This window comes from Camelina sativa, chromosome 6 (genome assembly GCF_030686135.1).
Source record: "Camelina sativa cultivar CO46 ecotype springtype chromosome 6, ASM3068613v1".
NCBI lineage: Eukaryota > Viridiplantae > Streptophyta > Magnoliopsida > Brassicales > Brassicaceae > Camelina > Camelina sativa.
Window position 1 is genome coordinate 14,970,260 of NC_141885.1, and position 27,557 is coordinate 14,997,816.

Sequence of the window (27,557 nt, forward strand, 5' to 3'; positions counted from 1 at the left end):
TCGCAATAATATTGTCGACAATTTTCTGACCTTTTATCTTTAAAAGAGTTCATTCAAAATTCATAATTTTAAAAGTTATAAGGTAAATGTCGATCGTTGACATAATTATAGAGATTATTTAAATATATCAATATCATACATCAAATACAAATATACAAAGTTTCATAAACGGTTTTAGTGTTACGTCGCTACAATGAGGTTGTCCAAATGCATCATCTGCCAAAATAGAATTTCTGACTAAGTCAAAAATGCTTAAATGATGAAACGTTTAAAACCCACAATGAATATCTATTCACTAATCCAAGTTACATCATCTGCCATAATAGAATTTCTGACTAAGTCAAGAATGCTTAAATGATGAAACGTTTAAACCCCACAATGAATATCTATTCAATAATCCAAGTTACATATTTTTCTAAAATCTCATATGTTATTTGCAGATATTAATTTTGTGATGCAACCCCAGCTTCATCTTTCTCAAAAAAATCATAGTGTACTTTAAATATGTTGTTTTTACCAATGTTTTGGGTTAAAAACATTTGATAATATATATATATATATATATATGTTATATATGTTTTATATCATGTTATAAAATTGTAGTTTCAGTTGATAATATACCTTACACAAATCATATGCCACTTTTTGTACAGGCTTACATATCATTTTTTCTATATTTCCTAACCATTGATTTTCTTGTTTTAGATAGATTATTTTTTCAAAATTCTTTTTCATAGTTTTCCAAATAAAAAGTGTGCCCCTTACAGTGTCTTTATTTTAGATCAAAGTTTTTAAGTTAAGTTAAGTTAAGTAATTAATCTTTTCTTTCTTATAAGTAAAATTTAATAATAAATCTTTATGGTATATGTTTCTTAGACGCTAATGTTTCACTTCAATTTTATTTTCATGTTTAGATTTTTATAAATATAATTACATAACTTGTTTTTTACTCCACCATGCATTAAAATCTTACTTACAATCTCAAATTCATTAACCCATTCTTTATTTTGGAATATAATCATTTTTTGGTTATAATTTTAATAATAACATTATTACTAAAACAAATTTATAGTATTATTTTTACTATTTTAAAATTTTCATTTATTTTACTTAATTCATTTTTAGATAATTTCTTATTTTATTATTTACTAAAAATTATATTATGGTTTATACTATTTTAAAATTTAATTAGTTAATTCGTACTTTATTTATTTTTACTATTATTATTTATAAGTAATAAATATGTGAATGAATATTAAAAATAGTATTTTTTATGCAAAAAACCAAAATTGATTACGTGGATGTTGATAAGGAGGAAGGAGAAGTGAGCAAAGTTAACTTTATATATATAGACTAGGTACTAACCCGCGAAAACCGCGGGCTGAATTTTTTTGATGAAAATTTGTAATAATTTATTTTGTTATTATGTTATTTATAATGGTTTGTGATTAAAAATTCGGTTTGCTTATATTAAAATTTTTGGATTTTAAAAATGTGTATATTTTAAAAATATTTATTGAAAACATGTCAATAAGACATTTGCATGTAATGAGTAAAATTGTTTAAATTTTTGTCAATTAAACGCAATTCTTGCTATAGTTGTAAAATAAGTAAAAAAATATAACTAACATGTAAAAAGAGCAACTAAATATAGCTAGTGAAAGTTCTGAAAAACCTCTTTGAATAAGCACTTTCAAGCATTGTATATATTTAGATCTCAACTTTCTTTTATTTTCGTAAAGAACGATGTGGCTAAAAGAAAAATATAACTTTTTTAAAAAGATAAGATACTATATTTATATCTTTTATTTTTTATTTATTAATGTTTAAAGTCTAAGCCATTAAACGGAACTGTTATATATTTTATTTGATTAGATTTTTGATGAAAAAATTAACCTGTGCTGGAAATGTTTTTTGATAAAATTTGTGGTTATATAGATTTTTTATTTGTTTAGATTTTTAGAATATTAGCTGTTAATTTTTTTAAGTACAAATTAGTTCTGATTCTAATAGAATTTTTTTTTACTTTTCTACAATTTATTTCATTTTATGTGTCCCCAATTTTCATTTTTAATTAATTAATTAGTTAATCTTAATTACATTTTTCTAATGGCAATTGAACATAAATTTTTACACATTTAAGGTTAGTTTCATATTTGTACAGTTGTACTTTCCAATTAATATAGTAGGGTATTGTGAACCGAACCGTCTAATTTGTCACCAAAGTTCGGAATCTATATTAACATTTTTGAAGTACATTTTTTGTTATGCCCTTGAATTTTTGCTTATTTTTTTTTTAATTACAACATTAAACCCTAACGATTTTCCTAAAATAACGTTTCATAAAAACTCAATTAATGGAACTATTTAAATCGACCTAATTTTGTTACATTTATTGCCATAAAATTTTTGACAACATCTATACATTTTGAGTTTTCCAAAAACAACTCTACCCATTTACTTTTTAATCCTATCAAAAATCTACATACCTATTTTACTAGATCTTTGAGATTGTTAATCGACAAAATCATTTTTTTTATAAAAACTACTTATTTCTACATAAATTCCTTATTAACTGCATATTTAGTTTCTATATATGTGTGAATTAATGTGCGTTCTAGAGAAATAAGGAAAGATATGAATTCCTGATTTGCAAGATATTCAGTGGACTCCACAAAACGATATAACAGTTATATCGTTTTCTAGCTATAAATCCGGTTTTGTTAGTTTTTTTTTAAGATGAGAAGAAAGAATACGAGGATTTAGAAACTAATTAGTACATCTACACGACACTTTAATGGGATATTCCTTACCTACATACTAAATAATTGATTCGATACCACATCGAATTCTATCGTCACCAAGGAACTCTATAGATAACATGTGAAACTGTGAATAGAAGACCCAAAATGCTCTAACTCATGCTGATATCTTCAATAGTATAATATATATAAAGATTTTTTTTTCTTCCTATGCTATAAACTAATTAATTTTGTTTTTTTTTCTAGATGAGCTTGGCCAAATCGTTAATATTGGGATATACAAATGCTAGAGTTGAACAGCAAGCCAACAAGCTTGATTTCGAATTAAGAGATTAAAGTGAGTTTAATAGACTTTAATATTTATAATCTACAGTTCTTTTCATTATTATATGATAGAACTTTTTTTTGTATAGTGATGAGAGACAGATCTTGCCGTGTACCTTGTGGGGTACGTTTACTGAATAGGTTTTTTGATATTTTTAGGCAGCTAACGGAATTATGATTAAAAAGTACAAGGAGAGAAGAACAAAAACATACACCTCCAAACCATCAACACTTCTCTTCAGCAGATCATTCAGGAAGTGAAAGGGGTAAGTACTGACCCTTTAGCTGTAAATAAGATTAATTAGTAAGCTGCAAATTTCCAGTTATCTGCACCTCCTTCTACACATGTATGTTATTGAAATTTGGAGAAATTTTAATCATGTTTAACCAATATAACGATTTTTATTTCTTTTGTAGAGAAACCGTGTTACCTCATGTCAACAAAACACCAACTATCTCGATCAGTTATGTAGTGAAAAAAAAAAACTAATTTCCCTTTGGTGTCCATCTCTGCAAGGTGACAATGGCCTTCTATTTCAAGCTTATTAATTCTATCATTAAACAAGAGGTACTAATATTTCAGACTTACTCGATCAAGATTCACTCATGGAAAAGAAATCTAACTTACTGGCCATTTAAAATCCGTGGTTTATGTCAACAAATAGCGATAAGAGGAAATGTCTTTCCAAAGAAGCTCTTGCCGCTCTTCTACTCTTCTGTTTGAGCTCTTTAGTCTCATTCATATCAACGGAGGATTTGATTAATGAAAAGTGTTCTACTATTAATTGATCTGTAATAACAATACAAGATGATTTACAAAGTACCAAACATACTATAAAGAAAGGTCAAATCAATCTTGGCAAATAGACTCGGAATTTGAATCGAAGAAATATAGTTCATATTAAAATATTTAAATGTTATTTTTTTTTTGTAAGATTTTTCTGCAAAAAAAATCAAAATCATACACCACCATTACATGTTAAATATCCTAATGCTTTAAATATTTAAATAAGTATAGTTTTCTCAAATTCAACCCACATAAATTTAACAATAAATACTATGAGTTGTTAAAAAAACACCAAAATATATACGAAAGTGTAACATCGATACTAAAAATCATAGAAACTTACTCTAATTATTTTTTAAAAAAAATTATATAAAATACTTGGTCCCGTGGTGTACCACGAGTTAAATCCTAGTTGGGTTTTGATTTTCTAAGTAACAGAGGAAAAAAGGAAAATAAGAAAAAAGGAAACTTGAGTCCCAAGTAGTAATCAAACACAGATTCATTATAAATATATATCGTCATGGCCTCTAATCTGTCTAATCGTTTTATCTGATCTGTCTCATCGTTTTAATAAAATCAGACTTCAGAGAAAGGAAAAAATAAGAGAGATAAAAAAAATAAAAAACAGAGTTCTAGGGTTAGAAAGATGTCGAATTCAACATCTTCTGATCTATTAGGTCAGTGGGACGAAGACTCGAACCGTCCCCACAAGAAGCGGAAGTATTCACAAACCAGATCAGAGACGAACGTGATAGAGGATGACGCAGATTCGTCGAGCGTCGAGCAAGAGGAACCGTTTAATCCTAAGAAAGCTAGAAAGCGATTCGTGGGTGGTGGCTCGTTTTCTCGGAAGCGACTCAAACGCCTCTGTTTACTTAGCCTTAAGAACGACCGAAGAAGGCGAAGACGATCTTCCTTCCAAGATGGCCATCAAGTCTAACGAGATCTCAGAATCAGAATATCTCATGATCGAGGAGAAGTTCTTAACCCGTCTCGAAAGACCATACATCGTGTCTTGCTACGGCCACGAGATAACAGAGGATAAGAAGATGGAGAATAAGAAGTACTTCAACACCATACTCGAGTACTGCCCTGGCCAAACCCTTAAGAAGCAAATCAAAAGCCACAGAGAAGGGTTACCAATTGATGATGTGAAGAAATTTGCTAGCGATATCTTGCGTGGTCTCAAGCGTATACACGGAGAAGAGATTATTCACCGCGACATCAAACCAAAGAACATCTTACTGACGCCTGTGAACAGAGGATTTGCCATGTATGGGTATAACAAGGCTATGATCTCTGGTTTGGGAAACGCGTTGGAGAAAAAGCGGATTGATGATGGTGAAAACTGGAATCACACGAGTGGAACCGCAAGGTTTATGTCACCGGAGCTTATAGGGGACAAGGTTTTGGACTATGGTGCGGATGTGTGGGCTTTTGGTTGTGCTGTGCTTGAGATGTTGACTGGAGAACGGTTTGGGGAGAGTATGATGAGCTTGACTGGCAAAGTTGGGTTACTGTCATTGGTAAAAGTGGTCTGGTTCCAACTATCCCTGATTACTTGTCTGAAGAGGCTAAGGACTTTCTCAGAAAGTGTTTGGAGAGAGACCATGCTAAAAGGTGGTCTGTTGATAGTTTGATCAATCATGAGTTCTTGTATGATGAAGAAGAAGCAGCGATAGAAGCATATAAAGCAAACCTAAATGCTGTAGCGGCGTTTCATCAACAAGAAGAGGAAGAAGAAGAAGAAGAAGAAGAAGAAGAAGAAGAAGAAGAAGAAGAAGAAGAAGAAGAAGAAGAAGAAGAAGAAGAAGAAGAAGAAGAAGAAGAAGAAGAAGAAGAAGAAGAAGAAGAAGAAGAAGAAGAAGAAGCAATTATAATAGATGAAGAATACCCTAACGACGATTCGGAAGAAGAAGATGAAGTTGAGAGCTTTATGTGACAATCTACACTTCTTTGGAATCTTTATTTCATGAAGATGATTATTGTAAAGACAAAATATGTTTCAGTTGCTCTGTATTTTTATTGATTGTTTCAAAAGCTTGAGATGTTATTGTGTCAATCTTTCTATAGAGATGAGTTTATTACTGATCTTGTTAGTTTCGTCTGACTCGTACACCTTGCACTATCCTGAGTATTTTTGTTTGGCCTTTCTAGTTACTGTAATTGTATTGTTTGGTTCTATTGAATTGTTCGGTTAATTGTTCTTTTGTTGTTGTTTTGGCGAAGGAGAGAAAGAGAGAGAGAGAGAGAGAGAGAGAGAGAGAGAGAGAGAGAGAGAGAGAGAGAGAGAGAGAGAGAGAGAGAGAAGCAGATCCGTTAATGGAGAAATGGAAGAACTTGATTCTGTAAACGAAACCAAGGTCAAGGAGAAGAAGAAGAAGAAGCTATGGAAAGCTGTTTTCGCTATCTCTGGGATTATGATCACTCTCGTCATCTTCAGGTCTCTATCTCTCTTCTCTCTCCCCACTCGAATCCGCCTCTCTCTGTTCAAATTGATTGGAAAAAAACGATCTGGGTTTTTCGAATTTGTGCTTTGTAATTGCAGGAAAAGATCATGAGAGTGCCTTATGAATTGAAAAAAGAGTACTTTAAACACTCTTTGTTTCTAGTATTCTGTAATCGGCTCACTACATCAGCTGTTTCTGCTGGTGCTTTACTGGTATCAACACTGAGTTGTAGTTATATATATTCATACATCTTAATGCTTCTTAAAAGAAGCTTTGGTTTTTGATTTTTTTGCAAATCCTTTGGTTTGTAGGCGAGCAAGAAAGTGAGAGAAGTATTTTAGAAGAAAAATAAATAAATTTAAAATTTAAAATTATACTTTATAAAATCATTTAAATGTTAAAGAATAGATTGAATACATAAATATCTTATTATATAAAATTGGGTTTTGAAAGTTAGTTATTAATAAAATTTGGATATGTGTCAAGTTATAATAGGAATATTTAAATAATTTATTCAAAAACACTGTTTTCCATTTTGCTTAATTGGAATTTTTTTTAATGGGAAAGTAAATTTTTTTTACTTTTTTTATTAAAATTTTCACCTACTTTTTTATTTTTCAGTCGAGAATAGGTAAGATTAATATATTGACAAAAAAAAAAAAGATTAGTATATGCGTATTGTTTTCCTTGTACTGTAATTTGATAACATCCTTTTTCAATTGGTTAACCATGGACTCAAAATTTATTGTAGTATTTTTAGATTCTTTTATTTAATTTATATTTTCATCATTGAATTATTTGGGATTCATATATTATCATGCTTATAATTTTCTATTGTTTCTTAAATTATGCCAATTTTTTTTTCTAATTTCTCAACCTTTATTGGTTGGTCATAAACTTTTTTTTTTTTTGCAAACATAATTGTTACCATTATTCTTTCAATCACAAAGGAAGATAACGAGTAAAAGCTCATCAACCTAATGAATGGATAAAATAGGCTAATCAAACACAAGCATACAACAAACATAGATAGATTGGAAAAAGATAAATCGTTGTTGGTAGATCCATATGAGCTCAAACACTCTGACACCCTGGTTTGCAGAAAGGTTTAAAAGAATTGATTTGGCCATATACGTCACCAAAATGCACTTATTTTTTTGGTCAAGGGTCATTAGAGAACTTCATGATGGGTGACCTTCATGTAAGTTATTGTCGGAACTGTGCGAGTGATGACAAAACACATGAAAAGTCATTTGTTGATTTGTAAGGTCGGTAAACAAATTTTCAAAGCCTCCCATACGTAACAAACCGACCATCGAATATGAGTGGGTCCACGAGCCGGGAATAGATGTTGGGAGCACTTTGGAAGGTGGGCCCATGGACTGAGAGTGGACATGGACTCACTAAGCAATGTGGAGGTTGAGGCGTTACAGAGATAGAGGCTTTGTCATGGTGTGTCAAAGACACTTTCACGAATACAGTGGTAAATTTAACATTAGTTACTATCAAAAGAATTTGTGACGTTAGAAAATGGTTTTTACTTTCATTGGTTGTCGGAACACGCCATTTTGAGATAGCAAAAAGACGTGAACATTTTCTCTCCACGCCGGAGGAGGGCAGAGCCGAGGTTCTCGCTATGATGGAGAAGGTTGGACACAAGGTTATCTACCCAAGGGAAGAAGGTGGAGGAAGTTGGACGCAAGGTTATCTACCCAAGGGAGGAAGGTGGATGAATTTGGACGCAAGGTTATCTCCCAAAGGGAGGAAGGTGGAACCAATGTTCTCTCCATGATGGAGGAGGTTGGACGCAAGGTTTTATCCATAACGGATGAGGGCGGAGCCGAGATTTTCTCCATGGCGATCATACATTATTATGATGATTCATCATTGTTTAGTATATTATGTAATATATAAACACATTAAGCCAACTATTTTACTTTCACTTTAGCATATTTACTATCACAAATACATTGGAAAATTTAACATTAGTTACTATCAAAAGATTTTGTGACGTTAGAAAAAGGTTTTTACTTTCATTGGTTGTCGGAGCAAGCCATTTTGATATAGCAAAAGGACGTGAACATGTTCTCTCTACATAGGAGGAGGGCAGAGCCGAGGTTCTCTTTATGGTGAAGAAGGCTGGACACAAGGTTATCTCCTCAAGTGAGGAAGGTGTAGGAGGTTAGACGCAAGGTTATCTCCCCAAGGGAGGAAAGCAGAGCCAAGGTTCTCTCCATGGTGGAGGAAGTTGGACGCAAGGTTCTCTCCATAAGATATGAGGGCGGAGGACTCTCAGGACTGGGATTTGAGCGGCTTTTTGGATTTGATATTGAATCAAACAAAGGTGGGAACTGTAGCCAAAGTAGCAGATGATGAGGATGAAGCATTATTTGCTCTTGTCACTGCTCTTAACTTGGCAAGTCATGTAAAAACTCATCTTTGTTACGTGACTTTACTTTTTTTTTTATCTATGCTTAATGATCGAATTGAATGTTTGAAGGTGTTTGTTCGTATTTGGTTTTATAACTTCACGGTATGCATTCTATTAACCACTGTATATGTATAACTTTTTTTGCGTTCAGGACATTAAGTGCTTTACAGAGCTAAAAGAGTTTCTTCTCGAAGTTTGTCCAGAGAAGACTATAGTGAGTGATCTAGAACTACTCTTGGAGAAAAAGGAGAAAAATGTTGGTTTTTACTGGTATCTCAAAGAGTGATGAATCTTCCACCCCAACTCCTTCGTCCACTATATGATGGATTGTTCGACGAAGTCTCATGGGCCACTGAAGACGAGGTATGGTCTTTTGAAGATACACTCAGGTATGTTCTTTATTTATGACTTATGAGAAATGTTAATTTAACAGTTTGAAGTTTCGGTTTATAGCCTACAGAAGAGCTTCGAAGGTCATTCCGCTTCAAGTCACTAAGATTTACAAGGTGTCACTACAAGAAATATTGACATCACAAGCACACAAAAAATGCTACTATAGGAATTTGGTAGCGCTTTCATAAATGCTAGGACATGAGGAGCTACAATAGCCCCCTGACATATCGTAGTGTTTTTTAATACACTACAAAATGTTGACCTATTATAGCGCTACTAGTCCGCTATTGTACAATTTATTCTAGCGTCTTTTCCGTGCTATTTTATTTGATTATATGGCAAACCTTTTGTGCTATTTTATATATTATAATAACACATTTAAAGTGCTGTTGGATATTGTCTCGTGACTTTATGGTTTTTGAATTTAACTCTATAGTAGCAGAAAATGTAGCTATATGAAAGTATTATATAGCAATTCTATTCTGCTATTTTGTATTATTTAATGGCTATTGTTATGTGCTATATTATCGTTTATAGTAGCGTATGGAAAATGTCAGTGAATATTGTAACATGTTATTATTTGCGTGCTATGATATACGTTCTCATGGCTTTTTTTGTAACATGTTATTATTTATAATTGCACTTAGAAAATGCTGTATAGCTTGCAATGGTTTATTTAAGTAGATCTATCTTGAATACATATTAATTTACATCATTTATAATATTATTTGAATCATTGTATAAAATATAATTTGATTTAATTGATGAAAGACAATGAGATCAGAAAATATGAAAAGTTAACAAAGTCTAAACATAAATATCAAAAGTTAACAAAATTTGAACATAAATATCAAAAGTTCACAAATTTTAAACATAACAAAGACAATGAACTCTAAGATTACAATCTTCAAGGAGCGTTGCCAGATCGAGAGGATCCTTCTACTTTTGGGCGTTTGTTTTGGATGTTTCGGATACATCTCTTGTACAGTGGATCAATGCGTATTAAGTAGCCTAGGTGAGCGAGTGATCGTCTGTACTCTAGCCTTGTTATCTCCTTCACATCATTGGCCGCAGCACTTCCTTGACCTTGCTCACCTTGTTGTCTGAGTTTCGTTATAACGTTCTTTGCTGGGAGGCCACATATGATTCCTTTAGCTTCCATTGAAATCGTTTCTGCATTGATAAAAATGATCCCATTACTTTCGGTTTCTTTTTTGTATCAACAATCATACTTTTACAATCGATTGAACAAAGGAGGAAAAAAAAAAGAGAAACCTGGTACAATCGATTACAACTAATACAAAGAGGGAGACGAGAAGATTTCTAGATCCAAAACCTGAAAACGAGAAGAGAATTTTCAAAGATCGTTAGATTGAAAACCAGAAGCTCAAAACCTTTTAGATCTGGAAAAAATTAGGAACACAAAAGCTCTAAACCTTTTAGATATGGCAGAGAATTGTCGAAGATTGAAAACCAGAAGCTGCGAATGAGTTTAATCGTTTATTATGTAGACAATAAAAAGTTATCGAGATGTACAAAAGTAATAAAAGAAGAGTTAAGTAAGAGTTGATTGATGACCGTTAGATTGCATGTAATCGACGGTAGATATGAAAGATTTGGTGATCCACACCTTAATGAATCAGCCAATGAAATAATTGTGTAAGTATTAACATTGTTAATAGTATAATATTTTGTTATGTTTATTTGTATTAATTTTGAAATATGGTGAAAAATAAAATAAATTAATTTTTTAAGTTCTACACTGTCTAATTCATGTTTTACTATGTTAAAAATTTATTTGGTAAGTTCTACATTGTCAAATTCATGTCTTATATACTAGTGTACAATGCTTTCAACAAAGAGATACAAATTTAGGGTATAAAGTATAGGGTTTAGGGTTCAGTATATGAATGCTTAATGGTGTAAAAATGAGATACAAATTTAAATTTTATATTTTAGACTTAATATAATATTAAACTTTAAATTAATTTTGTATTACTAAGAGATTGACTACATGTTGGGTTTAGAGTATATGGTTTAGGGGTTAGATAGTTTAAGAATGGTGAATGGTGTAAAAAAATAGAAGTTTCATATTTTTAACTTTATAAAATTTTAAAATTTAAATAACAGAATTTTTATATGTTAGATTTGATAAAATTATAAAATTGCCAAATATTTTTTGTAAATAGGGTTTAGGGTTTAGTTAACGGTATTTTCCAATCCATATATGATTATCTTATTTTTTAATATTTTTCAAAACTATTAGTAATATTTGTATATTGAATTTTTCTTTGTCCGATCATCAAACTATATGTCCTATAACGTTATTTTTTTATTGTATATATTTTTAAGTAGGTGTGAAACATAACATATAGAAAGATCCATTAATAAAATTATTCCAGCCGAGTAACATCTGAAAACATACATTGTCTGATTTATTAAAACCTTAGAATTCAAAATAAACAAACATTCATGGAAAAACAAGTCTACGAAGAAACAAAAAAAACAAGGACATGTCTAAAACTTAGAAACAAGTTCCCCCATATGTAACATCAGCTGTTGTCATTCCTGAAAAAACAGAATAAGTTAGCCATCAGTTGTAGTCAACATGTTTTGCACACATGTAAATTAAAGTATATACTAACCATTACTATTTTGTCTTCTGGCCAGGCAATAGAAGTTCCAAGTGCATCTTCCATATACTCGATTTCAGAAGATTGCCTCCAAACTGCAACATCTTTAACAATCACAACATCAACCCATACTCGACAAGCATTAGGCCCCAAAGGAACGTGATGTACAACTTGCTCAGGATTGTTAGATGACCACCGTCCTTCAGCAAGAACAACCTTCTTCCCAGATATATCCATCAACTTGCATTTTGATTTTGCTTTCAATACGAGACGCTTGAAGAACAACCAATCAAAATACGAAGGCATAACTCAACAGGAACAATCACAACCAATCATGCAAATTTTATCCACAGCCCAATAAATTATATGTAAGTTATAAAAAATACATGTGATTTGCGACGAGGAGATGCCTCTATCAGAGTAGGTTTAGATTTGGCTGAAGGTTTCTTCAAAGGAGCTTTTGGAGTTACTAGAGACTTATCATTCTAGGAAGTTGGACTTACTGAGTTACTCGAAGATACTTGAATATGAGGAGATTTAGAGCTTACAGGAGACTTCTCAATAGATGGAGATGGTTGACGAACAGGGGATTCATGTGTTGTCTCCAACACAACTCTATTTGCAGGCCATGCTACAAAACAGTTCAAAAAATCCTGCAAAGTTCTCATGTCCACTGTAGGCCTCCATAGATATGCCTTTGGGTTAACTACCGCATCGACATAAACTTTGATTGCATTTGGACCCAAAGGAAGTCCATTTACCAATGCTTTAGGTTCTCGAGATTGCCATCTGCCTTCAGCGATCACTTCATCATTCCTAGCATAATCTATGAGTTTGCATCTGTTTTTTGAACTAGTGATAGGACTCTGCGGATCGAAAAAACGTGCAAAACAGATAGAAGGATTATATAACGAAGTATAGTCTATAGACAACAAACAGTGAATAAAACACACTTAACCTTAGGTGCAATGTCTTCTGTAATGGCACCTTCTGGAAAATACATAAATCGACATCCCATGCAATCATTTCCCCAACTACATCCTCAATAGTAGACATGTCAAGCACAAGTCTCCATAGAAATGTGTCTGGCTTTGTAGCTGAATCAATTAAAACCTTCACAGCATGAGGTCCTAAAGGAATCCCATGCACTAATTCACCAGCATCATAAGAAACAACACGACCCTCAGCAACCTTCTCATCAGACGAAGTCCAATCAACCAAATAACACTTAGGAAGTGATTTGGTATTTACACTCTTATGAACAGATTTTTCACCGACATCAACCTCTTGTCTCTATAATTTCAGAAACATATCATTCAATTAATATAAGTACCTAAGTATTACTATCACTAATAGAATTTGTATAAAGTTGAAACGACCTAACCTTTTTTTTTTTTAATAATAAATAGTAATAATATAAATAACTATGACTAGTGGTCCCATACCCACTAGCCACCTAACCACAATCACAAACAACCGCGGAATAACAATACCAATTAAATAACCAATAATAATCCATAATAGAATAACCAATATCCAATCCTATCCATTTCAATGTCAAACAACAAGAAACACCAAACCGGCAATCCTAGCAATGTTTCTAATGACCCAACTCTAGCAACCTAGCAATACCAGACAACATCCAATCGAGTCCCTAGAACATCTTCCTCTTCATTGCCTTGATTCCACGATCACACTTTGCCTTTACCTGCACCACAAACACAAACTGAGATGCATGAGTATTTGATAAATACTCAGTGAGGCAATCCTCCCATCTACTGGACTATACACACAAGCAATAAGATCTCTCATGCTACAAACAACAACAATAAAACAAACCAGGAACATGAAAAAGTGACCCGACACGATCTGGTTACTGTCAGAATGGTGTCGACCGATACCAAAAGGTGTCGACCGACACTGGATATCTGGTGTTGACCAACACTGGACATATGGTGTCAACCAACACCACTTGGGTGTCGACCGACACCTGCTCGACACCCCCAAAACCCTAACAGTGTCGACCGATACTTCCACATGGTGTCGACCGGCACTCGCCAATGTTCCAAGCCGTCCTCGCGTTGGTGTCGACCGACACCACTGTCGAGCAGTGATTTCCTTCGAACAGAACCTCTGAATCTCGCTTCCAAACTTCTCTTCTTCGTCCCACACAATCCCAGGAATGAATCCAAGCCTCAGGAGCTACGAAAAACTCACAAATAACCAAAAACAAACAACCAAACAACACACAATATCACAGAAACAGAGATCTTAGCTTAGATAAACCATGGTCATGCACTCACATTAGCCAACAAAGAGATCTAAGTCCAAAGTACGAAGCTACCACCACAGAAACCTTCCCACCACGTTCCTAACCTTGGATCTTCACTCTCACAGCAAGATCTCTCCAAAAAATGGCTTCAAATCTCACAAACTCTCACAAGAACTCTTAGAAACTGTTTTCTCCTCTTTCTCTCTCAAAAACAACAAACGGCGACCAAGACAAAAATAAAACACGACCTAGGTCGTTTTCCCACTTAAATATCTCGGTTCAATGGTTTTTTCTTAAACCAAACCAGTCCAAATCGATAATTAAATCAATCTGGTCGAACCAGAAATAAGTGGTGTCGACCGACACCACATGAGTGTCGATCGACACCCACCCCCAAAACGCAGAGTTTTGGTTCGCGGGCGTTACAATTGTCCCCCACCAAAATAGATTTGTCCTGGAATCTCGAACAACACTCAGCCAAGGACTCATGTGCTACCGACTCCACGGCCCGCACTCCTCTGACTGATATACGAAAGGTCACCTCTAGGTGATAGACTCACGCTCCAGGCGTTATTTGCTCTCGACTTTTGGACTTTCCTTGTCTCATAGGTCTATACCTTGAGTTTTTATTGGCTCTTCATCAGACCTAAGTCTGCATGCCATAATGTTGGCTCCTCATCGGGCCTAAACCCGCATGCCATAATGTATAAGGATAAATCCAATATTCGTCTCTCGGGTCGTCACCCTACAGCGCGCCTTCGGATCGTCATCCGAAGTCGATATACCAACCACACTCCCAAGCCACAAAGTCTTGGAATATGGCGGTACTAGCAGAACCGAAGTCCCCCAAGAGTCGCGAGCAAACAATTCTGAACACGTCTGAGTCCTATTCCTAACCAGGTTCCCTTCCCGTGGCTCGCGTAAGACAACACAATGTCCTACCAACCACATATCCCCTCACTGGAATACCCCATGACAACAAGAGGATCATCTCCCTGCCCCACGGGCCGCCATGAAGGCCAAACAAATGTCCTAAACAGGACCACCACAAAGGCCAAACAAATGTCCTAAACAGGACCGCCACAAAGGCCAAACAAATGTCCTAACAGGACCGCCAACAAGGCCAAACAAATGTCCTAAATAGGACTGCCACAAAGGCCAAACAAATGTCCTCAACAGGACCGCCACCAAGGCCACTCGTCCCAAAGGACCGTCACGAAGACCATCTGTCCTGAAGGACCGCCTCAACAGGCACTCTGGCTAAACAGCCCGCCATGAAGCCACACAATGGCTAAACAGCCCGCCACGAAAGCCACACAATGGCTAAACTGCCCGCCACAAAGGCCACACAATGGCTAAACAGCCCGCCACGAAGGCCACACAATGGCTAAACATCCCGCCACGAATGCCACACAATGGCTAAACAGCCCACCATGAAGGCCACACAACAGCTAAACAGCACGCCACAAAGGCCACACAAGCCCTCTCCTAGGCTCTCCGCCACAAAAAATGGACCAATTCTAACTCACATAAAACTTTCCATTTTTTAGCATTTACCACATCTGGAAACTTTCCACTTATAGAAACTTCTAATTCAGGAAACTTTCCTCCAAAACACTGCCTTGCGGAAATTTTGTACCCCAAACACCACCTCATCTTGTTACTGAGTCGCAAAACCAACCACCCCAAGCGACCGAGTAACAAGAGAGATGGGCTGGAATACTCCATTCCCGCTCCAGCCACGGACTATAGATGGGGCCAGGCTAGGCAAGCTCAAGTCGTGGATTACTTCTGATACCACTTCTTAAACCTTGCCTTCATCCTCGCCTCAGGCTCCCAAGTCTGCTCCTCAACAACATCACGGTCCCAAAGGTCTATCATCAAAGGAATCTTCTTCTTCCGAAGTTTCTTGATCCTCATCTCGAGAACCCTCACTGGTCTCGCCTCCAAAGTCATGTTGGGCTGAAGATCCTCAGGGATCTTATCCAACAACTGGTCATCCTCACGGAGACACTTTCGCAACATAGACACGTGGAAAACCTTATGAAATGCACGCATAACCTCATGTAACTCCAGCCTATATGCCAGTGGTCAACCTCGCTCACTCACTCTGAACGGACCCGTATACCTCGGACTCAACTTAGTCTCAGTCAATGACATGTTCGGACCCCGCAACATGGCCATCTTGAGGTACACTCCTCTGTCGGCATAACTCCTCTGTCGATCCTGAGCTTCCTTCATGTTCAGCTTGAGAACCCGAATCTTCTCTGAAGTCTCCTGAACAAAATCTGCCCCGTACATGCTCCTCTCCCCCACCTGAGTCCAGCATAACGGTGTACGACATGGCCTCCCGTACAAAGCCTCATAAGGAGCCATGCCAATACTCGCCTGGTAACAGTTGTTATAAGCAACCTCTACCAAGCTCAAGTGATCTGCCCAATGACCACCCCAATCCAACACACACATCCTCAGCAAATCCTCCAACGTCTGGATCGTCCTCTCTGACTGTCCATCTGTCTGGGATGATAAGCTGTACTCATATGCACCTTAGTGTCCATCCCTGCCTGAAATGCCTTCCAGAACACCGAAGTGAACTTGGAATCCCTATCAGACACAATACTTGCTGGCACCCCATGCAACCTGACTATCTCCTTCACATACTTCTTAGCCAAGACTGTTGCTCCATCAGTCTTCTTAATGGCCAGAAATGTGCCGACTTAGTCAACCGGTCCACAATGACCCAGATAGCATCAAACGTCCTGGACACTGGCAAACCCACCACGAATTCCATAGTAATCATATCCCACTTCCACTCTGGAATGGGAAGACTCTTCAGCAAACCACCAGATACCTGATGCTCAGCCTTCACTAGTTGACACACATCGCACCTCGCAACCCAACTAGCCACATCCTTCTTCATCCCGACCCAGTGATAGTACCTCTTGAGATCTCGGTACATCTTAGTCGCTCCTGGATGAATAGAGAACATGCTAGCATGAGCCTCTCTCAGAATCTCCTGCCTCAACTCCTCATCCTTGGGCACACAGATCCGCCCATGCACCAGAATAGTACCATAAGCCGAAACCTGATACTCCGAGTCAACATCCTTTGAGGCATTCACCAGCCCCAAATCCGACTCCTAAGCCAACCACACTCTGGTCAACAAATCTGCTCTATTAGCTGCAACCAAACCCAACGGCTCTTGAGAAACCGCACACAAACTCAATGCACTGATCTCTCCTACCAGAGAATCCATATCCTGCTCCTGAGCCGAAGCCGCCCGCTTCCGACTCAAAGCATCTGCAACCAAGTTAGCCTTACCGGGATGATAGGCTATCTCAACATCATAATCCGCCACCAGCTCCATCCACCGCCTCTACCTCAAGTTCAGCTCGGGCTGAGTGAATATATACTTCAGGCTCTTATGATCTGTAAACACTTGTACTTTTGCACCATAAAGATAAGATCTCCAAATCTTTAGGGCAAAAACTACAACACCCATCTCCAATTCATGAGTAGGATAGTTGTCCTCATGCTTCCGCAACTGTCGCGAAGCATAGGCAATCACCTTCCCATGCTGCATCAACACACACCCCAGACCAACTCTGGATGCATCTGTACAAACCACATAGGATTCTCCTTGCTCAGACAAAGCCAACACCGTAGCAGTGGTCAACATCTCCTTCAGGCTTGCAAAGCCCTCCTCACACTCCTGTGACCAGACAAAAGGAACATCCTTCCCTGTCAACTTAGTCATAGGTCGTGCTCTGCTCGCAAACCCCTGCACAAAATCTCCTGTAATACCCTGCCAACCCGAGAAAACTCCTGATCTCTGTGACATTCTGCGGTCTAGGCCAATCCCTAATAGCCTGAATCATCTCCGGATCTACCGAAACCCCATCTGCAGACACAATGTGACCCAGAAAAACCAGGATGTCGTCGATGAAAATGATGACAGACACGTCCATAAACTCCTGGAACACACTGTTCATCAATCTCATAAACGCAGCTGGTGCGTTAGTCAACCCAAACGGCATCGCCACGAACTCTTAAACCCATACCTCGTCCTTTCTACTTGACGCACCACACCGACGCTCCTCACTGTGAAGTGATAAGACGTACGAATCCCCTTTTTCCTTCCTCAGCTCTTCTAGACTAATAATCAAGTATGTTGACATCAATTCACCACCACCCAGATATCAACACCTCTTGTCCATCCAAGAAGCTCTAGTAACTTGTCTCTTAAGGAAACTTCCATAAGATAGCTTATTACAAAATTAGCTTCCCGCTTAGCAATTCTCCACAACAAATCATCAATACGAGCGTAATAAAACAAACAAGTACCATACGTTCGCATATTCTGATTCACCGCATCGAATGCTTTGCAAGACGCCAACTCAAAGCACTTGCCTTGTTTTCGCTCAACAAGATTACCAAAACCTTGAATCTAGCAACCCTGTCCATCTCCAATGAACGTAAACCAAAATCGTCGCAACGATTAGATTATCCTGCCATAAAGGCTTCTCGTGAACTTATGTATCTGGCAAACATGCCTTTCCTGGCTCAAACCTGCTGCAATTCCCCTTCCCGGCACTCCAGCACCACCGACCTCATAATCCTGGCGCAATAGCCACACATTCATAACCACTCCGGTCAATAAAACTGGCCCATTGGTCAACACATCTAAAACCCGAGATTAAACCACCGTCGATCTCTCAAGGTCTACAATAAATCCTTATGTTTATACTCATGTCCTAGGCATTGCTTGCTCCCAACTTTCCACTTTTGGTCGCAACCTTCGAGCCATACCGATCTCACTCTCAGACCACCGTCTTCGAGTTATACCGTCTCACTCTTGGACCATAATCCTCAAGGTCTCGGTATCAGAGGAACTAATCATCCCCTCAGGAGAATATCATCCCCTCTGCCACTCTCGGAGCCCACAACCCCTCGAGCTATTGGTATTCTGGGAAAACCACCATCCCTTCAGGAGCAACAATCATTAACGACTATAAACATCTTCTGACCAAAAGTACCTCCTGTGGTCCGAGTATAACATTGCAATGTGTCGACCGACACCTGCTCGACACCCCCGAAACCCTAATGGTGTCGACCGACACCTCCACATGGTGTCGACCGGCACTCGCCAAGTTTCCAAGCCGTCCTCGCGTTGGTGTCGACAGACACCACCATCGAGCAGTGATTTCCTTCGAACAGAACCTCTGAATCTCGCCTCCCAACTTCTCCTCTTCGTCCTAGACAATCCCAGGAACGAATCCAAGCCTCAGGAGCTACGAAAAACTCACAAATAACCAAAAACAAACAACCAAACAACACACAATATCACAGAAACAGAGATCTTAGCTTAGATAAGCCATGGTCATGCACTCACCTTAGCCAACAATGAGATCTAAGCCCAAAAGACGAAGCTACCACCACAGAAACCTTCCCACCATGTTCCTAGCCTTGGATCTTCACTCTCACAGCAAGATCTCTCCAAAAATGCCTTCAAATCTCACAAACTCTCACAAGAACTCTTAGAAACTGTTTTCTCCTCTTTCTCTCTCAAAAACAACAAACGGCGACCAAGACAAAAATAAAATACGACCTAGGTTGTTTTCCCACTTAAATATCTTGGTTCAGTGGCTTTTTCCTAAACCAAACCGGTCCAAATCGATAATTAAATCAATCTGGTCGAACCAGAAATAAGTGGTGTCGACCGACACCATATGAGTGTCGATCGACACCCACCCCCAAAACGCAAATTTTTGGTTCGCGGGCGTTACAAAAGTAGATTAACTTGGATATGAAGTTTTTCAATTATTTGCCCTAAGTAGTGAATTTTATTCTCCATTTGAATCTGATTTTCTTCCATGGCAGTCATCGAGTTGCTGTTGACTTGGAAACAAGCCAGTTTGGTTAAGCTCATACCTCTACCCATTGCTCGTAGTCTTCCTGGATTATCAGGTCCCAAAATCTGTGTAAGCATATCTTCCTTTGGATTCATTGTAGTTGAATCCTGAACACCATCACTGTCTATCTCTGATGCCTTTCTCTGCAAACAAATACCAAATTAATATACATCACCCAAATCATTAATTCCAATTTATAAAGTAATCGAAAAGGAAGAAACATAACATACAATCTTTCCAGCCGCATCGATGTTAACAGGAGTACCATCTTTCTTTGTCCGTGACTTCACCCACACTTTTAGCCTTGACACTTTAGATGGTTCTGAGCTACTCTTGACCAATTCTTCTCTCAATCTGACCATTCCTTTACGCCATTCAGCTTGTCCCACATTATTCGGACGTAGAACCATCCTATCTTTCAAGTTCTTAGCTCCTCTGACCTGACCGACAAGGCGTAATTTAGAGGACCTCCACAGACATCCCATCTGCTTAAACGCAGCATTTTTTTTTATATTCTTCATCAAGATCAAACCTTGCCTGCATACAAAATACTCATGTGTATCACTAACCTTTATTAATTTAAACTTGGATACTGTTAAAAGTAAATTATATTACCTGAATGGATTTCCACAAAACAGTTCTGATATCTTCACCAACCTTTTTCCAACTCTCAATTGTGACAGGAACATGTTCCCGTAATAATGTACCTAGATACGATGACAAAGATACTGACCCTCAACCACAAGGTTCTCCCATGATAGTATATTCAACGTGATGCTGTTCATTTGGGTCCTTGGTGATGTGTTTCATCCTAGTTGGCGTTCGTTTCTTCTTACGCTTCGGTTCCGTCACATTTTCAGCATCATCCGGAGTATCCTCTTCATTGTTAGCAGCAGCAGCAGTCGGAGTATCCTTTTCACCTGAACCATTCACTACATTGCCTTCAAGATTATTGTCCTCGTCTCTGCCATCTGCCTCCAAATCGTTTAGTTCCTCCACAGGTTGTTGTTCCTCTCCTACCTCAGCATCCACTTCATTAACTTCATTCTCCATAGCTTGATCAGTACTTTCAATCTGCTGGGCTACCAATTCCTGAGTTTCCAACTGTTCTTCTCCTACATCATTAACCTTCTTCGTTTTTTCTGTTCGCTTTTTTCGATTATGGACCATCTTAGTTCACCTGAAACCAAAAAAAAAGTTACCGACATTCAGCAATACATAAACTTTTTCAGCAAAGCATAGAATTATTTAGCACAACAAAGACCATAATGAATCATATATTCAAAAACACAATCAATAAACCGATTGTTTCACACATAAATCCCTTCACAGTCAGATCGGACAATCCTAGCTTCATCAACCAAGTCATCTGCATCCATGTCGACTGATACTGGCAATGGCCCAACGTCTGTGTTTCCAGATTCAGCATCTTCTACAATGTATCTTCTTGTAGAACCTCTCATAGCTACATACAAACTCGATGATTCATCTACCCTTGAATAAAACACTTGATTTGCTTGAGATGCTAGTATGTATGGATATTTTGCGAAGGAAACTTGACTTTGGTTAAGATTGACAAGGGTGAAGCCGTTTTCTTCCTTTACTCCATTACCTATATTTATCCATTGACATCGGAATATAGGAATGTAGAAGACATTATAATCAAGCAGTATAATATCCACCACTCTGCCATAATAGGACACAACATCAACCGTTGGAGAATTTTCTTTTGCACTCGCTCTACACATTGTTGTGGCCTCATGTAATACACCACTGTTATGAGTTTGCCTATCAACTGAAATTGTATGAAACTGATTGCCATTGAATATGTAACCCATCTACGATCTTGCGCAATGACGAGGACGATATGCTAACCACTTAAGTATATCTTCATGATGATCAGAATTGATAGGTATCTATTTCAAAAAATTGACAAGTGTCATTGACTGGAAATAATTATATGATTTATAAAACTCAGAAAAATACAAAACATACCTGTTCTTTTAACCATGAGGCAAATTTCTCCTCCATAACGTTGCTGAATCACGTCTACACCTTTCACTAGAATCTTGTAGATGTTGTAGGTGCATGCTTAATTTTTTTTTTTTTAAAAAAACAAAACTTCAATTACATGTAATTAAAACAAACTTAACCAAAGAGACTCTTAATAAAACAACTTACTCTACATAAGGATCAAGCAAGGCCATATTGTGAATCACAGCAAGATGTGCTATGTTCCTCTCATTGTTAGTGAGAGTACATGAAGTGCCTGCTGATATAGGACGACCCTCCAGTATAGAGCAATTCTCATAATCATCATTTCTATCGAGTTCCTCATCAGCATTTGTTGTTTTTTTCAAAAAATCACTGCAGAATCGCATGCATTCCTCAGCGAGATATGCTTCAGCAATACAACCCTCTTGCAGTGTTTCTTACAAAGTCCTTCATAACTTTCATGTACCTGGGGATGAAACACATGGACCTTATAAGTATAATATGTTATTCTAAACCAAACAAAGTTACAAGTTACGAGATTGTACCTCTCAAATGGGTACATCCAGCGAAAATGAACTGGTCCACATAACCGAGCTTTCCTGCCTAAGTGTACAGTCAAATGCACCATTATATCAAAGAATTTTGGTGGAAAGAACCTCTCGAACATGCAGATAGTTTCCACAATTTCATGCTCGATTACAGAAATTGTCTCTCTGTCAATCACTCGCTGACACAGTTGGTTGAAGAAAGCACATAAGCGTCCAATAGCTATCCTTACACCTTTAGGTAACAAACCTATAAATAAAGAACATGAGAGATTAAAAACATAACAGCAAATTGTTGAATTAATAAAGCTAAAATGACTCAAATTATACCTCTAATTGCAACCGGAAGAAGTTGTTGCATCAACACATGATAATCATGTGATTTAAGTCCTTTGATGGTATAATCTTCCATCTTAATGCATCTTGAAATATTTGAACAATAACCATCTGGACCTCTGAAGTCAAATAGGCGCTTACAGAATACTTTCTTCTCAGTTTTGGACAAAGACCAAGGAGCTGGAGGAAGATATGTTATTTTTTCATGGACTTAGGGGATGCAAATCCTTCCTAATACCAAGAAGTTGCAGATCTTTTCGAGCATTAACACCATCCTTTGATTTCCCACAATGCAAAAATGTAGCAACCAGACTAGCCGCAACATTTCTATCTACGTGCATCACGTCTAAATTATGTCTGACCGGCATTTCCTAGACAAATTCAATCAAGATAATAAAAAGAATGGTTAAGACTTTTCTTTTTTAACAATATATGGTATATAAAGTATGATCCAAATTAACATATAATCTTACCTTCCATAAGGTAATTTAAATAAGATTGAGCGCTTCTTCCATCTGGATAAGTCCTCTTCATCTACCTCTTCTTCTTCTTCTTCTTCTTCTGATTCATCATTAGTATCAGAAGCAGAGTCAACACAATCTTTCATCTTCCTCTTTCTTCCAGTTACTCTTACATTTCCAAAATCATTCTTGTAGTTTTTGAGTATTTGATATATGTTATGACCAGTCAGAATCCTACCTCTTCTTCCATGCTCAAATTTACCATCAAACCATGCTTTCTTTCCTCATAAATATTACTGGGTGGCAGAGACTTCCGATGAGACATGTATATGTGCTTTCTGCAATTACTCAACCACAAATTGTCTGTGTGTTTCCCGCAGACAGGACAATCCATTTTACTTTTTACTTTACAGCCTGCTAGATTTCCATATGCTGGAAAATCCTGTATGGTCCAGAGAAGCATTGCCCTTAACGTGAATGTGGTGTGACTGAATGCATCATACGTTAACTCTCCCTTCTCCCACAGATGGTTGAGATCCTCTATCATGGGTTCGAAATACACATCTATATTGTTTCCAGGTTGAGTGGGACCAGGTATCAGCAATGTCAACATTATGTTCTCCTCTTTCATACACTTGTCAGGTGGCATGTTGTAATTCACTAGCAGAACATGCCATGCACTATTGTTAACATTCTTCATGTTGAAAGGATTAAACCCATCTGTGGAGAGTCCAAGCCTAATATTCCTTTCTTCTGCAGCAAATGACGGGTACTTCTCATTCATTTGATCCCACGTCACAAAATCCACAGGATGACGCATTTTTCCATCGGTGCTCTTATTAGTGAAATGCCATCGTAAGTCTTTGGCTATTTCCTCTGACCTGAACATTCTCTTGAGACGTGGAATGATCGGAAGTACCTAAGTACTTTCTGTGGAATACCTTTCTTCACCTCACCAGTTCTTGTGTTAATCTTCCATCGTGAAGATTTGCATTTAGGACAATTGTCCAGCTCCTGCAACTGATGTCTAAATAAACAACAGTCGTTTACACAAGCGTCTATTTTCTCATAACCCATATCAAAAGATTTCAGAAACTTCTTCACCTCGTACAAGGAAGTGAGCAATTCATTATCCTTGGGTAGCATCTGTGACAAAGTCTCAAGCAGAAGATCGAGGCTTCTGTCAGACCAACCACTCTGTGTCTTTAGTCTAAAAAGTGAAACAATCGTCGAGAGCTTGTTGTGGTTTGCACATCCCGGATATAATGGTGTTTCTGCATCAGCTAGCCTTGCTAGAAACTCATCCTCTTCTTTTTCATCACCCTCAGCAACCTCACTTAAATCAACCTGACTAACCATCTCTTCATCTATAAATTCAGCAGCTTTGAACAACCCTAAAATCTCCTGGTTCCACTGACTTGCGTTCTTTTTACACTCAGTCCCTGATTTCACTTCTCCATGATGATACCAGTCCTCCCGCAACTTATAACTCAAATCCATTCCCCTTGTTACTAGATGATCAACAACATCACCGCCTGAGTGACGATCTACGTTGCGACAGTCAATGCACGGGCAAATAATCATCGCAATCTCTCCTAAACCTGCAGTCACAGACCTCACAAATTCCAAGTACCTCTCTCATACCTAGGATCAGCTCTGCGGTGAAGTAAGATGAAAGCAAAAAAAAAAATTCAATGAGAACTTTTAAATATCTTTAACATAACCATAAAACCAATAAGTACATCACTATATAATGGTCTCAGATACCTTTTAAGATGAACCCATGTCTTTTCTACCATTATATGTGCTTACCCGGCCGGAAAAGAAAACAAACCCATAAGAATAACTCACACAACAAACAAACACATTCACCACAGTTTATAAAAACGAAATATCAAACATGCATCCAAGTCATTCAACTCTAAAACCAATCAATCAAATATCCGTCTTAATGAGATGTGATTGTGACAACTAACCTCTGTGTTCTGATGCAAACAGGCGGATATCAGCTAAGTTCGACGCTACTGAGACAGATACGGCAAAAGACGGAGATCGGCTGAGCTTACAGATGCGGCAACAGACGGATATCGGCTAATCTACTGAGACAGAGACGGAGAGAGACAGAGACGGAGAGAGACGAAGACGGAGAGAGACGGAGGCGGAGAGAGATGGAGGCGGAGAGAGACGGAGGCGGAGAGAGACGGGGGCGGAGAGAGACGGGGGCGGAGAGATTCAGAGATAGATGGAGACAGAGAGTGACGGAGAATCGAGTTTTCAGACTGAGATCTGATGTAGTCGAAAAGCTTTTTTTTTTCTCTTGTTTGGTCAAAGTGTAATAAAGTGAGACATTGAGAATCGATATTTTATTTGGTAAGTTGGGAAACACCAAAATATTTTGCCTCCACAACCAGTTTCCAGCTACAATAGTTATTTTTATGTTCCCGCTTAATGAAAAACATTTTCAGCGTTAATCTAATGCTACGAAATACGTAACATCTGATTTTGGTACTTTTAGTAGCAGTTCATAAATTTGTGCTACAACGAAATGCTACCGAAGCTCATATTTCTTGAGTGTGTTTTTTGTGTTCCCATAAGATTCTTTCTTGTTTTAACAATATGATGTGGATTCTTGGTTATATTAGTTGAAGCATCCCAATCAGAGAAAACCTTGTTGTATTGAAGAGGAAAAGGAGGAAACAATATTCCTTAAGGCTGAAGATCAAAATTATTCTCGAGGTACTTACCCTCACATTACCTTGTGAAACGAAAAAAAGTTAACACGCTAAACATTTTGCTTAAAAATATACTATTCAGCTTAGCTCTTGGTCCTTCGCATTTCCATATGTACTCGCAGTTAGTTACATCTCAAGAGGTAAGTTCATCTCTTGAATGCCAACATACTTTGCTTTGCCGGAATTACAACATAAGTTTGAATACAGTTGTTTCTGGTTTGTAATCTTTGGTTATAATGTCAATTCCTGCAGTTGAAGAATCATCAGTTGATTGGTCGAGTGATGGTCGTGGATGCACCAAAGATCCCTGAATTCAGACAGAAGTTGAAGTCTCTCATTGACGACCAGTAATGAACATCTTCTTCTTCTTAAAGATTTCGGCTAACGGCTCTGTTGTTTATCGAACTCCGCCAGTTTTGATGAGATTATTAAAGTGCTAAGGTTTTGTTGTTCTCCGACTTTCCTCCCCTGCATATTACTGGAACTGAGACAATGTCTATTAGCTTTTCTTTTTTTGCTAAAGGGTTTATCTGAAAAAGATTCTTAATTGTAGACTTGGATTAGAAATAGAGGTACTAGTTCTTTTCTTTGTGGTTACTACATTAGAGATCTTGGAGAAACAAAACGCACGAGCTTGTGTAAACTTTTGTATTTTAGCTTTTGAAACTCAAATGAGATGTTTTCGAAAACAGTAACGTTGACAAAAAGTACTCAAGTATGTGTGGTGGATCACGCCGCTAGAGGAATACACTGATAAAAATATAAAACAATATGAACTGTAATATGTATTCGTTTCGTATATAGTCATTAGTCAGTTGTCTTTTTGTAATATGTATTTTTGAGGAGGCGATATGTATTTGTTTCGTAAAACAATATGAACTGTATATGTATTTGTTTCGTATGAATAGCAAAAGTTGTCTTTTTCCTCAAAATTGAATACACTAATATGTAATTTAATTAAACAAATACATATTAAAATAAAAAGTTTAAATGATTGAAATAAGGCATAGCAGATTTGAGAATTTGTATTAATTTTTTTATAAATATACATTTTTAATAAACTAACAAAAAAAAAATAGATAGTATGACATTTGAGAGTCTATTTTATTTTTTATAAAAACACATGTATAAAAGTATTCTACTTATGTTTTGTTTATATTTGGCATATGTTTTGCTTATTTTCTTCTTAGTTTACTTTTTTTTTCTTTAAAATATATGTAAGATTACGTACATGCAAAATTTTATCAGAGAAATTAGTTAGAGAAATTAATTATAGGTAATATTATCCATCAAGCCATGTATGTATGTATAAGGAGAATTTAAACTTCGACAATTTAAATTTTACTTAATATTAAGTACTTGTGCGGTGGTGGATACATGATATGCAATTTAATTTTGAGGGGTTACTCATGAACCACATACATCAGTTGCCCACAGCTGCTAGGCTCTCTGTGGTTCATAAGTGGTACAATGACATTGGTTTTAAAGAAATTTATCATCCAAATGAAAAAGCAGATGAGGAAT

At 37.0% G+C, this 27,557-nt stretch overlaps 1 long non-coding RNA gene and 4 pseudogenes across 2 annotated transcripts; 2 read left to right on the forward strand and 3 right to left on the reverse strand.

Annotated features, from left to right (window-relative positions):
* The first annotated feature begins 4,519 nt into the window (after positions 1-4,519).
* Positions 4,520-5,815, forward strand: LOC104698934 (mitogen-activated protein kinase kinase kinase 20-like; annotated as a pseudogene). Its single transcript, XR_015560431.1, has one exon. The product of XR_015560431.1 is annotated as a mitogen-activated protein kinase kinase kinase 20-like (transcript).
* Positions 5,816-8,598: 2,783 nt separating this feature from the next.
* On the forward strand, positions 8,599-26,558 carry LOC104698935 (protein BCCIP homolog; annotated as a pseudogene).
* LOC147942607 (uncharacterized) lies at positions 9,884-10,658 on the reverse strand. Its single transcript, XR_015558856.1, has 3 exons — positions 10,584-10,658; positions 10,423-10,483; positions 9,884-10,320 (listed from the first exon to the last, which is right to left on the reverse strand). It is a non-coding gene; the product is annotated as an uncharacterized LOC147942607 (long non-coding RNA).
* On the reverse strand, positions 11,710-21,134 carry LOC147942608 (uncharacterized; annotated as a pseudogene).
* On the reverse strand, positions 21,803-24,900 carry LOC104698936 (uncharacterized; annotated as a pseudogene).
* Positions 26,559-27,557: the final 999 nt, after the last annotated feature.